The sequence below is a fragment of the Nematostella vectensis genome, chromosome 8 (assembly GCF_932526225.1).
Source record: "Nematostella vectensis chromosome 8, jaNemVect1.1, whole genome shotgun sequence".
Classification (NCBI taxonomy): Eukaryota; Metazoa; Cnidaria; class Anthozoa; order Actiniaria; family Edwardsiidae; genus Nematostella; species Nematostella vectensis.
This window is the reverse complement of record NC_064041.1, coordinates 15,698,934-15,712,380: the sequence shown is the minus strand read 5'-3', so window position 1 is coordinate 15,712,380 and position 13,447 is coordinate 15,698,934.

The window sequence follows — 13,447 nt, the reverse complement described above, 5'->3', positions numbered from 1 at the left end:
ATAGCCAAGGGTCAATTCAAGCAACTAGTACAAAAGATGTTTTTTGCAGTCCTTTATTCAATATATTCAAGGTTATCATGCAATTCTGTTGTTTGACTGCATATATATATTTTTTCTTTCTTTTCGTTACAAGGCTATATGTGTAAATGGTGACCATAGCTATGATTACTATTATATAGAATAATTTTTTACCTACTAACAGAAAACAACTTGACTGCAAAATACTTACTGTAGGGCACTCGATATTAGGCATTACTTTCATGTGGATGTAAGGTTGAAATGTCAAAACCTTCATTAACCCGTGAACTACGCTTTAGCGTATTACACTTTGTTGTGATCTGATTCTATTGTTCTTTTTTGTGTTTTACTAACTATTACCGTTTAACTATCACACTTTGTTTCACGGGTTAATGAAAACCACTCTAGATACTTACAGTAGTTCTTTTTTAATATTATTATTTACTTGTATAATTTAGATGAGCAATACATATTTCTTTATGGCTTTGTAGAGCACATCTCGTTCCTCATAAATAACAAACAAAATGAAGTTTGTTCTTATTTTGGTGCAAAGGAATCTACAGTAGTTTTCTAATCAGATAATTGTTTTTCTTTTAACACTCACCTGTTATTTCAACAGCCTTACTTGAGTTTGCTTGTCTCAGAAATAGACCTTGCTTAATAAACAAAGACATGTTACAAACTTATTTAATAATAGGTAACAACTGCAATATTGTATTAAGAGCGTGCCCCTCTCTTCCCCCTGCTATTGTTGAAATTATGCTCAATAAACGTTTACCTCTTCCCTTTCCACCAGTTAAGCATTCTATGTATGCTTCCCTGTACAAAATGCACCCCTTCAAATAGAACATTAAAGTTTACATACTTGTTTACTTCCTCAAACTCTTTGCTTTGTGTTTTTTGTTAACTTCCCAGGAACAAATTGAATACATATTATCAATAAATCTAGCAAGCTTATTTTGCAAACTCACTTTTTTTTATTATTTTTGCGCAAAACCTATCAGGATTAAGGGGGTCCAGCACAAAGAAAAAAAAAACGAATTAAAAAAAACAAAGCCCATTGGTCTGGGATCGAACCCGGTCTGAAGAACAAAACGGAAACCATACATACGGATTACCCAATCGGTATGGCAGCACAAGGCTTTTACGGAAGGCTGTAAAGAACCCGAAGGCCCCAAGCACCGATATTTCCGAGCGAATATGCTGTACAACACTCTTGCAAGGTTATCCCAACCCGCGCATTAATGGGGAGGACAATAACCAGGATCCCAGGCCTGTAATACGGTTACGCCACGCACAGCTCGCCGAGATTGTGGATGACAAAAAATAGAGGTCTATTTGGGCGTCTTGGGTCGCTTGGGGACTCGCCATGCGCACGGGCGCATCTCTTTTATTGTGTACATGACATCAAATTAGCGAAGAAAAATGACGCTGTTTTGGTATCATGTGAAAAGCATAAAATAAATAGAAATAAATACGTAAGGGGGGAGAATATTAACATCTAAATATTAGAATATTGACAAAATCCGCAATTTTGTCTACGCTGACTAAGTAAAGCTGTATTTTACTTTAAAGGGGCAGCAACATAGTACTGCGCATGTCTGGAGTCAGTGATTATTGTAGGCTTTTAAGTGTCAACAAACAGTTAAACTTTTTAAAAGCTGTGAATACCTTATTAAATAAAATGCAATATTATATTGAAAACTATGTTAATTGACAGTTTGTGGTCATTTTTTTTGTTTTGTTTGAAGTCTCCCACATGTACCTAAAGCTCATAAGTCAGTATTAGAATTTCACTGAAATTCATTGTGTCAGGGCTCCAGAGCTATTGCAATTCTCTTAACCATGACACTCCCCTTTTAAAGGAAAGTAAAAAAAATCAAAATTGTTGGTGGGGGTCTCTGTTGTGTTTGTTTTCTTTTTAGTTTTGTTCTATTATTATTATTATTTTCTTTTTTAGAGGGGGAGGGGAATTCAGCTAAAAATAGCCAAGGGTCAATTCAAGCAACTAGTACAAAAGATGTTTTTTTGCAGTCCTTTATTCAATATATTCAAGGTTATCATGCAATTCTGTTGTTTGACTGCATATATATATTTTTTCTTTCTTTTCATTACAAGGCTATATGTGTAAGTGGTGACCATAGCTATGATTACTATTATATAGAATAATTTTTTACCTACTAACAGAAAACAACTTGACTGCAAAACACCTACTGTAGGGCACTCGATATTAGGCATTACTTTCATGTGGATGTAAGGTTGAAATGTCAAAACCTCCATTAACCCGTGAACTACGCTTTAGCGTATTACACTTTGTTGTGATCTGATTCTATTGTTCTTTTTTGTGTTTTACTAACTATTACCGTTTAACTATCACACTTTGTTTCACGGGTTAATGAAAACCACTCTAATTACTTACAGTAATTCTTTTTTAATATTATTATTTACTTGTATAATTAAGACGAGCAATACATATTTCTTCTAGGCCTTGTAGAGCTCATCTCGTTCCTCATAAATAACAAACAAAATGAAGTTTGTTCTTATTTGGTGCAAAGGAATCTACATTAGTTTTCTAATCAGATAATTGTTTTTTTTAACACTCACCTGTTATTTCAACAGCCTTACTTGAGTTTGCTTGTCTCAGAAATAGACCTTGCTTAATAAACAAATATATATAACAAACTTATTTAATAATAGGTAACAACTGCAATATTGTATGAAGAGAGTGCCCCTCCCTTCCCCCTGCTATTGTTGACATTATGCTCAATAAACTGTTACCTCTCCCCTCTCCACCAGTTAAGCATTCTATGTATGCTTCCCTGTACAAAATGCGCCCCTTCAAATAGAATATTAAAGTTCACATACTTGTTTACTTCCTCAAACTCTTTGCTTTGTGTTTTTGTTAACTTCCTAGGAACAAATTGAATACATATAATCAATAAATCTAGCAAGCTTATTTTGCAAACTCACTTTTTTTTATTATTTTTGCGCAAAACCTATCAGGATTAAGGGGGTCCAGCACAAAGAAAAAAAAAACGAATTAAAAAAAAAGACCCATTGGCCTGGGATCGAACCCGGTCTGAAGAACAAAACGGAAACCATACATACGGATTACCCAATCGGTATGGCAGCACAAGGCTTTTACGGAAGGCTGTAAAGAACCCGAAGGCCCCAAGCACCGATATTTCCGAGCGAATATGCTGTACAACACTCTTGCAAGGTTATCCCAACCCGCGCATTAATGGGGAGGACAATAACCAGGATCCCAGGCCTGTAATACGGTTACGCCACGCACAGCTCGCCGAGATTGTGGATGACAAAAAATAGAGGTCTATTTGGGCGTCTTGGGTCCCTTGGGGACTCGCCATGCGCACGGGCGCATCTCTTTTATTGTGTACATGACATCAAATTAGCGAAGAAAAAAGACGCTGTTTTGGTATTATGTGAAAAGCATAAAATAAATAGAAATAAAGACGTAAGGGGGGAGAATATTGACATCTTCATATTAGAATATTGACAAAATCCGCAATTTTGTCTACGCTGATTAAGTAAAGCTGTATTTTACTTTAAAGGGGCAGCAACATAGTACTGCGCATGTCTGGAGTCAGTGATTATTGTAGGCTTTTAAGTGTCAACAAACAGTTGACCTTTTTAAAAGCTGTGAATACCTTATTAAATAATATGCAATATTATATTGAAAACTATGTTAATTGACAGTTTGTGGTCATTTTTTTTGTTTTGTTTCAAGTCTACCACATGTACCAAAAGCTCATAAGTCAGTATTAGAATTTCACTGAAGTTCATTGTGTCAGGGCTCTAGAGCTATTGCAAATCTCTTAACCATGACACTCCCCTTTTAAAGGAAAGTAAAAAAAATCAAAATTGTTGGTGGGGGTCTCTGCTGTGTTTGTTTTCTTTCTAGTTTTGTTCTATTATTATTATTATTTTCTTTTTTAGAGGGGGAGGGGAATTCAGCTAAAAATAGCCAAGGGTCAATTCAAGCAACTAGTACAAAAGATGTTTTTTGCAGTCCTTTATTCAATATATTCAAGGTTATCATGCAATTCTGTTGTTTGACTGCATATATATATTTTTTCTTTCTTTTCATTACAAGGCTATATGTGTAAATGGTGACCATAGCAATGATTACTATTATATAGAATAATTTTTTACCTACTAACAGAAAACAACTTGACTGCAAAATACTTACTGTAGGGCACTCGATATTAGGCATTACTTTCATGTGGATGTAAGGTTGAAATGTCAAAACCTTCATCAACCCGTGAACTACGCTTTAGCGTATTACACTTTGTTGTGATCTGATTCTATTGTTCTTTTTTGTGTTTTACTAACTATTACCGTTTAACTATCACACTTTGTTTCACGGGTTAATGAAAACCACTCTAATTACTTACAGTAATTCTTTTTTAATATTATTATTTACTTGTATAATTTAGACGAGCAATACATATTTCTTCTTGGCCTTGTAGAGCTCATCTCGTTCCTCATAAATAACAAACAAAATGAAGTTTGTTCTTATTTGGTGCAAAGGAATCTACATTAGTTTTCTAATCAGATAATTGTTTTTTTTTAACACTCACCTGTTATTTCAACAGCTCTTACTTGAGTTTGCTTGTCTCAGAAATAGACCTTGCTTAATAAACAAAGACATGTTACAAACTTATTTAATAATAGGTAACAACTGCAATATTGTATAAAGGGAGTGCCCCTCTCTTCCCCCTGCTATTGTTGAAATTATGCTCAATAAACTTTTAACTCTTCCCTCTCCACCAGTTAAGCATTCTATGTATGCTTCCCTGTACAAAATGCACCCCTTCAAATAGAACATTAAAGTTCACATACTTGTTTACTTCCTCAAACTCTTTGCTTTGTGTTTTTTGTTAACTTCCCAAGAACAAATTGAATAGATATAATCAATAAATCTAGCAAGCTTATTTTGCAAACTCAGTTTTTTTATTATTTGTGCGCAAAACCTATCAGAATTAAGGGGGTCCAGCACAAAGAAAAAAAAAACGAACTAAAAAAAAAAGCCCATTGGCCTGGGATCGAACACGGTCTGAAGAACAAAACGGAAACCATACATACGGATTACCCAATCGGTATGGCAGCACAAGGCTTTTACGGAAGGCTGTAAAGAACCTGAAGGCCCCAAGCACCGATATTTCCGAGCGAATATGCTGTACAACACTCTTGCAAGGTTATCCCAACCCGCGCATTAATGGGGAGGACAATAACCAGGATCCCAGGCCTGTAATACGGTTACGCCACGCACAGCTCGCCGAGATTGTGGATGACAAAAAATAGATGTCTATTTGGGCGTCTTGGGTCCCTTGGGGACTCGCCATGCGCACGGGCGCATCTCTTTTATTGTGTACATGATATCAAATTAGCGAAGAAAAAAGACGCTGTTTTGGTATCATGTAAAAAACATAAAATAAATAGAAATAAAGGCGTAAGGGGGGAGAATATTGACATCTTCATATTAGAATATTGACAAAATACGCAATTTTGTCTACGCTGACTAAGTAAAGCTGTATTTTACTTTAAAGAGGCAGCAACATAGTACTGCGCATGTCTGGAGTCAGTGTTTATTGTAGGCTTTCAAGTGTCTACAAACAGTTGAACTTTTTAAAAGCTGTCAATACCTTATTAAATAATATGCAATATTATATTGAAAACTATGTTAATGGACAGTTTGTGGTCATTTTTTTTTGTTTTGTTTAAAGTCTCCCACATGTACCAAAAGCTCATAAGTCAGTATTAGAATTTCACTGAAGTTCATTGTGTCAGGGCTCTAGAGCTCTTGCAAATCTCCTAAACATGACACTCCCCCTTTAAAGGAAAGTAAAAAAAATCAAAATTGTTGGTGGGGGTCTCTGCTGTGTTTGTTTTCTTTTTAGTTTTGTTCTATTATATTATTATTTTCTTTTTTAGAGGGGGGGGGAATTCAGCTAAAAATAGCCAAGGGTCAATTCAAGCAACTAGTACAAAAGATGTTTTTTTGCAGTCCTTTATTCAATATATTCAAGGTTATCATGCAATTCTGTTGTTTGACTGCATATATATATATTTGTTTTCTTTCTTTTCATTACAAGTTCTATATGTGTAGGTGGTGATCATAGCTATGATTACTATTATTTAGAATATTTTTTACCTACTAACAGAAAACAACTTGACTGCAAAACACTTACCGTAGGGCACTCGATATTAGGCATTACTTTCATGTGGATGTAAGGTTGAAATGTCAAAACCTTCATTAACCCGTGACCTACGCTTTAGCGTATTACACTTTGTGGTGATCTGATTCTATTGTACTTTTTTGTGTTTTACTAACTATTACCGTTTAACTATCACACTTTGTTTCACGGGTTAATGAAAACCACTCTAGATACTTACAGTAGTTATATTTTAATATTATTATTTACTTGTATAATTTAGATGAGCAATACATATTTCTTTATGGCTTTGTAGAGCTCATCTCGTTCCTCATAAATAACAAACAAAATGAAGTTTGTTCTTATTTTGGTGCAAAGGAATCTACAGTAGTTTTCTAATCAGATAATTGTTTTTTTTTAACACTCACCTGTTATTTCAACAGCCTTACTTGAGTTTGCTTGTCTCAGAAATAGACCTTGCTTAATAAACAAAGACATGTTACAAACTTATTTAATAATAGGTAAAAACTGCAATATTGTATGAAGAGCGTGCCCCTCTCTTCCCCCTGCTATTGTTGAAATTATGCTCAATAAACTTTTACCTCTTCCCTCTCCACCAGTTAAGCATTCTATGAATGCTTCCCTGTACAAAATGCACACCTTTAAATAGAACATTAAAGTTCACATACTTGTTTACTTCCTCAAACTCTTTGCTTTGTGTTTTTTGTTAACTTCCTAGGAACAAATTGAATACATATAATCAATAAATCTAGCAAGCTTATTTTGCAAACTTACTTTTTTTTATTATTTTTGCGCAAAACCTATCAGGATTAAGGTGGTCCAGCACAAAGAAAAAAAAAACGAATTAAAAAAACAAAGCCCATTGGCCTGGGATCGAACCCGGTCTGAAGAACAAAACGGAAACCATAGATACGGATTACCCAATCGGTATGGCAGCACAAGGCTTTTACGGAAGGCTGTAAAGAACCCGAAGGCCCCAAGCACCGATATTTCTGAGCGAATATGCTGTACAACACTCTTGCAAGGTTATCCCAACCCGCGCATTAATGGGGAGGACAATAACCAGGATCCCAGGCCTGTAATACGGTTACGCCACGCACAGCTCGCCGAGATTGTGGATGACAAAAAATAGAGGTCTATTTGGGCGTCTTGGGTCCCTTGGGGACCCGCCATGCGCACGGGCGAATCTCTTTTATTGTGTACATGACATCAAATTAGCGAAGAAAAAAGACGCTGTTTTGGTATCATGTGAAAAGCATAAAATAAATAGAAATAAATACGTAAGGGGGGAGAATATTAACATCTTCATATTAGAATATTGACAAAATCCGCAATTTTGTCTACGCTGACTAAGTAAAGCTGTATTTTACTTTAAAGGGGCAGCAACATAGTACTGCGCATGTCTGGAGTCAGTGATTATTGTAGGCTTTTAAGTGTCAACAAACAGTTGAACTTTTTAAAAGCTGTGAATACCTTATTAAATAATATGCAATATTATATTGAAAACTATGTTAATTGACAGTTTGTGGTCATTTTTTTTGTTTTGTTTAAAGTCTCCCACATGTACCAAAAGCTCATAAGTCAGTATTAGAATTTCACTGAAGTTCATTGTGTCAGGGCTCCAGAGCTATTGCAAATCTCTTAACCATGACACTCCGCTTTTAAAGGAAAGTAAAAAAAATCAAAATTGTTGGTGGGGGTCACTGTTGTGTTTGTTTTCCTTTTAGTTTTGTTCTATTATTATTATTATTTTCTTTTTTAGAGGGGGAGGGGAATTCAGCTAAAAATAGCCAAGGGTCAATTCAAGCAACTAGTACAAAAGATGTTTTTTTGCAGTCCTTTATTCAATATATTCAAGGTTATCATGCAATTCTGTTGTTTGACTGCATATATATATTTTTTCTTTCTTTTCATTACAAGGCTATATGTGTAAGTGGTGACCATAGCTATGATTACTATTATATAGAATAATTTTTTACCTACTAACAGAAAACAACTTGACTGCAAAACACTTACTGTAGGGCACTCGATATTAGGCATTACTTTCATGTGGATGTAAGGTTGAAATGTCAAAACCTTCATTAACCCGTGAACTACGCTTTAGCGTATTACACTTTGTTGTGATCTGATTCTATTGTTCTTTTTTGTGTTTTACTAACTATTACCGTTTAACTATCACACTTTGTTTCACGGGTTAATGAAAACCACTCTAATTACTTACAGTAATTCTTTTTTAATATTATTATTTACTTGTATAATTAAGACGAGCAATACATATTTCTTCTAGGCCTTGTAGAGCTCATCTCGTTCCTCATAAATAACAAACAAAATGAAGTTTGTTCTTATTTGGTGCAAAGGAATCTACATTAGTTTTCTAATCAGATAATTGTTTTTTTTAACACTCACCTGTTATTTCAACAGCCTTACTTGAGTTTGCTTGTCTCAGAAATAGACCTTGCTTAATAAACAAATATATATAACAAACTTATTTAATAATAGGTAACAACTGCAATATTGTATGAAGAGAGTGCCCCTCCCTTCCCCCTGCTATTGTTGACATTATGCTCAATAAACTGTTACCTCTCCCCTCTCCACCAGTTAAGCATTCTATGTATGCTTCCCTGTACAAAATGCACCCCTTCAAATAGAATATTAAAGTTCACATACTTGTTTACTTCCTCAAACTCTTTGCTTTGTGTTTTTGTTAACTTCCTAGGAACAAATTGAATACATATAATCAATAAATCTAGCAAGCTTATTTTGCAAACTCACTTTTTTTTATTATTTTTGCGCAAAACCTATCAGGATTAAGGGGGTCCAGCACAAAGAAAAAAAAAACGAATTAAAAAAAAAGGCCCATTGGCCTGGGATCGAACCCGGTCTGAAGAACAGAACGGAAACCATACATACGGATTACCCAATCGGTATGGCAGCACAAGGCTTTTACGGAAGGCTGTAAAGAACCCGAAGGCCCCAAGCACCGATATTTCCGAGCGAATATGCTGTACAACACTCTTGCAAGGTTATCCCAACCCGCGCATTAATTGGGAGGACAATAACCAGGATCCCAGGCCTGTAATACGGTTACGCCACGCACAGCTCGCCGAGATTGTGGATGACAAAAAATAGAGGTCTATTTGGGCGTCTTGGGTCGCTTGGGGACTCGCCATGCGCACGGGCGCATCTCTTTTATTGTGTACATGACATCAAATTAGCGAAGAAAAAAGACGCTGTTTTGGTATTATGTGAAAAGCATAAAATAAATAGAAATAAAGACGTAAGGGGGGAGAATATTGACATCTTCATATTAGAATATTGACAAAATCCGCAATTTTGTCTACGCTGACTAAGTAAAGCTGTATTTTACTTTAAAGGGGCAGCAACATAGTACTGCGCATGTCTGGAGTCAGTGATTATTGTAGGCTTTTAAGTGTCAACAAGCAGTTGACCTTTTTAAAAGCTGTGAATACCTTATTAAATAATATGCAATATTATATTGAAAACTATGTTAATTGACAGTTTGTGGTCATTTTTTTTGTTTTGTTTCAAGTCTACCACATGTACCAAAAGCTCATAAGTCAGTATTAGAATTTCACTGAAGTTCATTGTGTCAGGGCTCTAGAGCTATTGCAAATCTCTTAACCATGACACTCCCCTTTTAAAGGAAAGTAAAAAAAATCAAAATTGTTGGTGGGGGTCTCTGTTGTGTTTGTTTTCTTTTTAGTTTTGTTCTATTATTATTATTATTTTCTTTTTTAGAGGGGGGGGAAATTCAGCTAAAAATAGCCAAGGGTCAATTCAAGCAACTAGTACAAAAGATGTTTTTTTGCAGTCCTTTATTCAATATATTCAAGGTTATCATGCAATTCTGTTGTTTGACTGCATATATATATTTTTTCTTTCTTTTCATTACAAGTGCTATATGTGTAAGTGGTGACCATAGCTATGATTACTATTATTTAGAATATTTTTTTACCTACTAACAGAAAACAACTTGACTGCAAAACACTTACTGTAGGGCACTCGATATTAGGCATTACTTTCATGTGGATGTAAGGTTGAAATGTCAAAACCTTCATTAACCCGTGAACTACGCTTTAGCGTATTACACTTTGTTGTGATCTGATTCTATTGTTCTTTTTTGTGTTTTACTAACTATTACCGTTTAACTATCACACTTTGTTTCACGGGTTAATGAAAACCACTCTAATTACTTACAGTAATTCTTTTTTAATATTATTATTTACTTGTATAATTTAGATGAGCAATACATATTTCTTCTTGGCCTTGTAGAGCTCATCTCGTTCCTCATAAATAACAAACCAAATTGAGTTTGTTCTTATTTGGTGCAAAGGAATCTACATTAGTTTTCTAATCAGATAATTGTTTTTTTTTAACACTCACCTGTTATTTTAACAGCTCTTACTTGAGTTTGCTTGTCTCAGAAATAGACCTTGCTTAATAAACAAAGACATGTTACAAACTTATTTAATAATAGGTAACAACTGCAATATTGTATGAAGGGAGTGCACCTCTCTTCCCCCTGCTATTGTTGAAATTATGCTCAATAAACTTTTACCTCTTCCCTCTCCACCAGTTAAGCATTCTATGTATGCTTCCCTGTACAAAATGCACCCCTTCAAATAGAACATTAAGACCAGCGGTCTGAGTTCGTCAAGATTTCTCGGAAAAATGATGTTTGGGCGCCCTAGCTCAAAACTAAACTGGTTATAGGTATGGTTGACCTCAGTATACTGTGAAAGTTTGAAGCAATTTGGATAAATATTTTTGGTGATAGAAGCCGAAAAGTAATTTTTCGTCTCCCGCACCCGGATTTGAGACAATTTCGTGGTTGTTAGAAAAAGACTAAAAACCGGTTCGCAACGCGTGATAAAACATTTGAAGCCTATATAAACCTAAAGAATAGATAATAAGGATTTCCCAGGCTGAAAGATAAGCTGTTTTGTCAGCACCTTATTATTTTACGCGATTTTATTTTATTTTATGTTTTTAGATGACTTTGAAAAGCCTTGAAATGATCGTGTAATATCGCCGATGAGATGTGGATTTGGCAAAAATGATTGCATTCATCGAAAAGAACATCATTTCTACCTTTGATATGTGAAATAAAATTTAGGGGCAAATAAAATCCGACTTTTTTACAAGCCGAAATATGACCCCCACTTGACCCTAATTATAAACAAATGCTGACTACTGTATCGGGTTTTCCGTATTCAAACAACGCCTTCAAATCTCCAGAAAAACAAGAAAGAGCGCTCAAATCAAAAGAAATATACTGTCGGCAATACTAAAATTTAATGGTAATAATTTCATAGCATTTATTGCATTAAATTGCGATTTTTAGGCTCGCGTGATACTATTTTGTTTGCTGCCATGCATACGTAATTTTAAAAGCGTGACAAACAAAGCGACAAGCATTAAATACCTCACCATGACTGCAATAAGACTTTTCTGATAATTACTTATTAAAAAGAAAAACGTCCAAAAGAAGAAAATGAGAGTTTTGCATGTTTTTATTTAATTAACAAGCGATACTGACATAATTTTGTACAGTTTTAAATTGTAATTAAAGAAAAAGCTTGATCAAATTGTCAAAATTTGCTTATTTTCAAAGCCTTTGTTCAACTACAAATTTGATCAAATAAAAATACAAATTACGCAAGAACGCTGAGACATTTGCGATATTGAGGCCTCTCACCGTAAGCTGTTTTCCTTTTTAGTAAAAGAGAGTATTGAAGTGTAAAAACTTACTCTGGTCTTCACAACAGAACACAGGATTACCGACTCAGAAATCTATTTCATGTAACCATGAAAAAAATATAATCGGGACCCAAGAAATCGTGGATTTATTTTGCGCAACTACATCTTCGAATAACATCCAATAGCGTGGCTACAAAAGAAGCTTTGCGTCGGGTTGCTCCGGGCACTTGAAGCTCCAGCTCTTTGCAGATAGTGGGAAGGGTGGCCACTGAAAGAAAGGTGAGCCTGGACCTGGAGTACAAGTGGCACAAGTCGATGCCGTTCGCTTCTATTGGGTGATTTAGTCGGCATTCATCTAGGATGGCAGCTCTCGTACGGAAGTAGGCGGCTGCCTCCTCCGCAGCCTCTACTGCCTCCGCACCCTGTGTTATTTTCGGGAAAAATACACCTGTACATGGCCCGGTAATAGGAACTCGCTGATTTAATCGGCGTTCCCCTGTATAGAGATGCAGCTTGTTGATTCTATCACTTCATTCCCAATTAATGGTACACCCCCCTCCTCCCCCCGACTACTTTTTGGTGGTAGCCAAGCTTGCCGGGAAGGGGGACTCCGATAAAAACAGACGGGGGTGATCGTCGGCAAAATTAACCTGTTAGGGATGGCACTTTAGGCGTGGTCAACAGAAATTATTTCCTCTAAGAGATGGAAAATTGGGTAGGGTCGAAGGAATTTTTGCCCCTAAGGGATAGCAGAATCGAAAAAAAAAACCGTTTAACACCCCCTTAGGAATAGCAATTAATCGAAGTTTATACCCTAAGAGATAACAGAATGGAAAAAAAAAAACGTTTAACACCCACTTAGGAATAGCAGTTGGTCGAATTTTACACCCTAAGAGATAGCAAAATCTGAAAAATCCTCCAACACCCCCAAAGAGATGGCAGTTGGTAGAAATTTTATACCCGAAAAGATATGACGATTACCCCCGTCTATATTTTTAGAGAGTCTCTCCCCCCCCCCCCCCCCCCCCCCCCCCCCCGGGCAAAGATATGCATTCCCCTTCTTTGTCAAACTCGCATTTGCCGTATAGTGTGTGCCGGTCTAACCAAGCCAAGCGTGTATAGCCTTTCACGCACTGGACAGCTGAATAGCTTTGTGGTAGGCTCTTCCTCGTTGCTGACTGCGAGTTCTGGCTCAGCGGCGTTCGCCCTGCGCTCGACAGCACGCTGGATGTCATCGAATTCACCGTCACTGAACGAGCCCGGAAACGTTGAAATCGATTGGTCAGGATGCTGCTTGAAGGCTCTCTCTCCTCTTCCTCTCCCACTCCCCTCGTTTTTCATTTTTGCTCAAATCCAAGATGGTGGCTATAATACACCGGGTAAACGCCCCCCCCCCCCCCCCCCCTTATTGAAGGCTTTTCAAATATTATTATTTTTCCAAATGGTACCTATGGTTGAGCAAGCCACACCTCCCCCCCCCCCTCCTCAGTCCTCTGGTCCTATGATCTCCT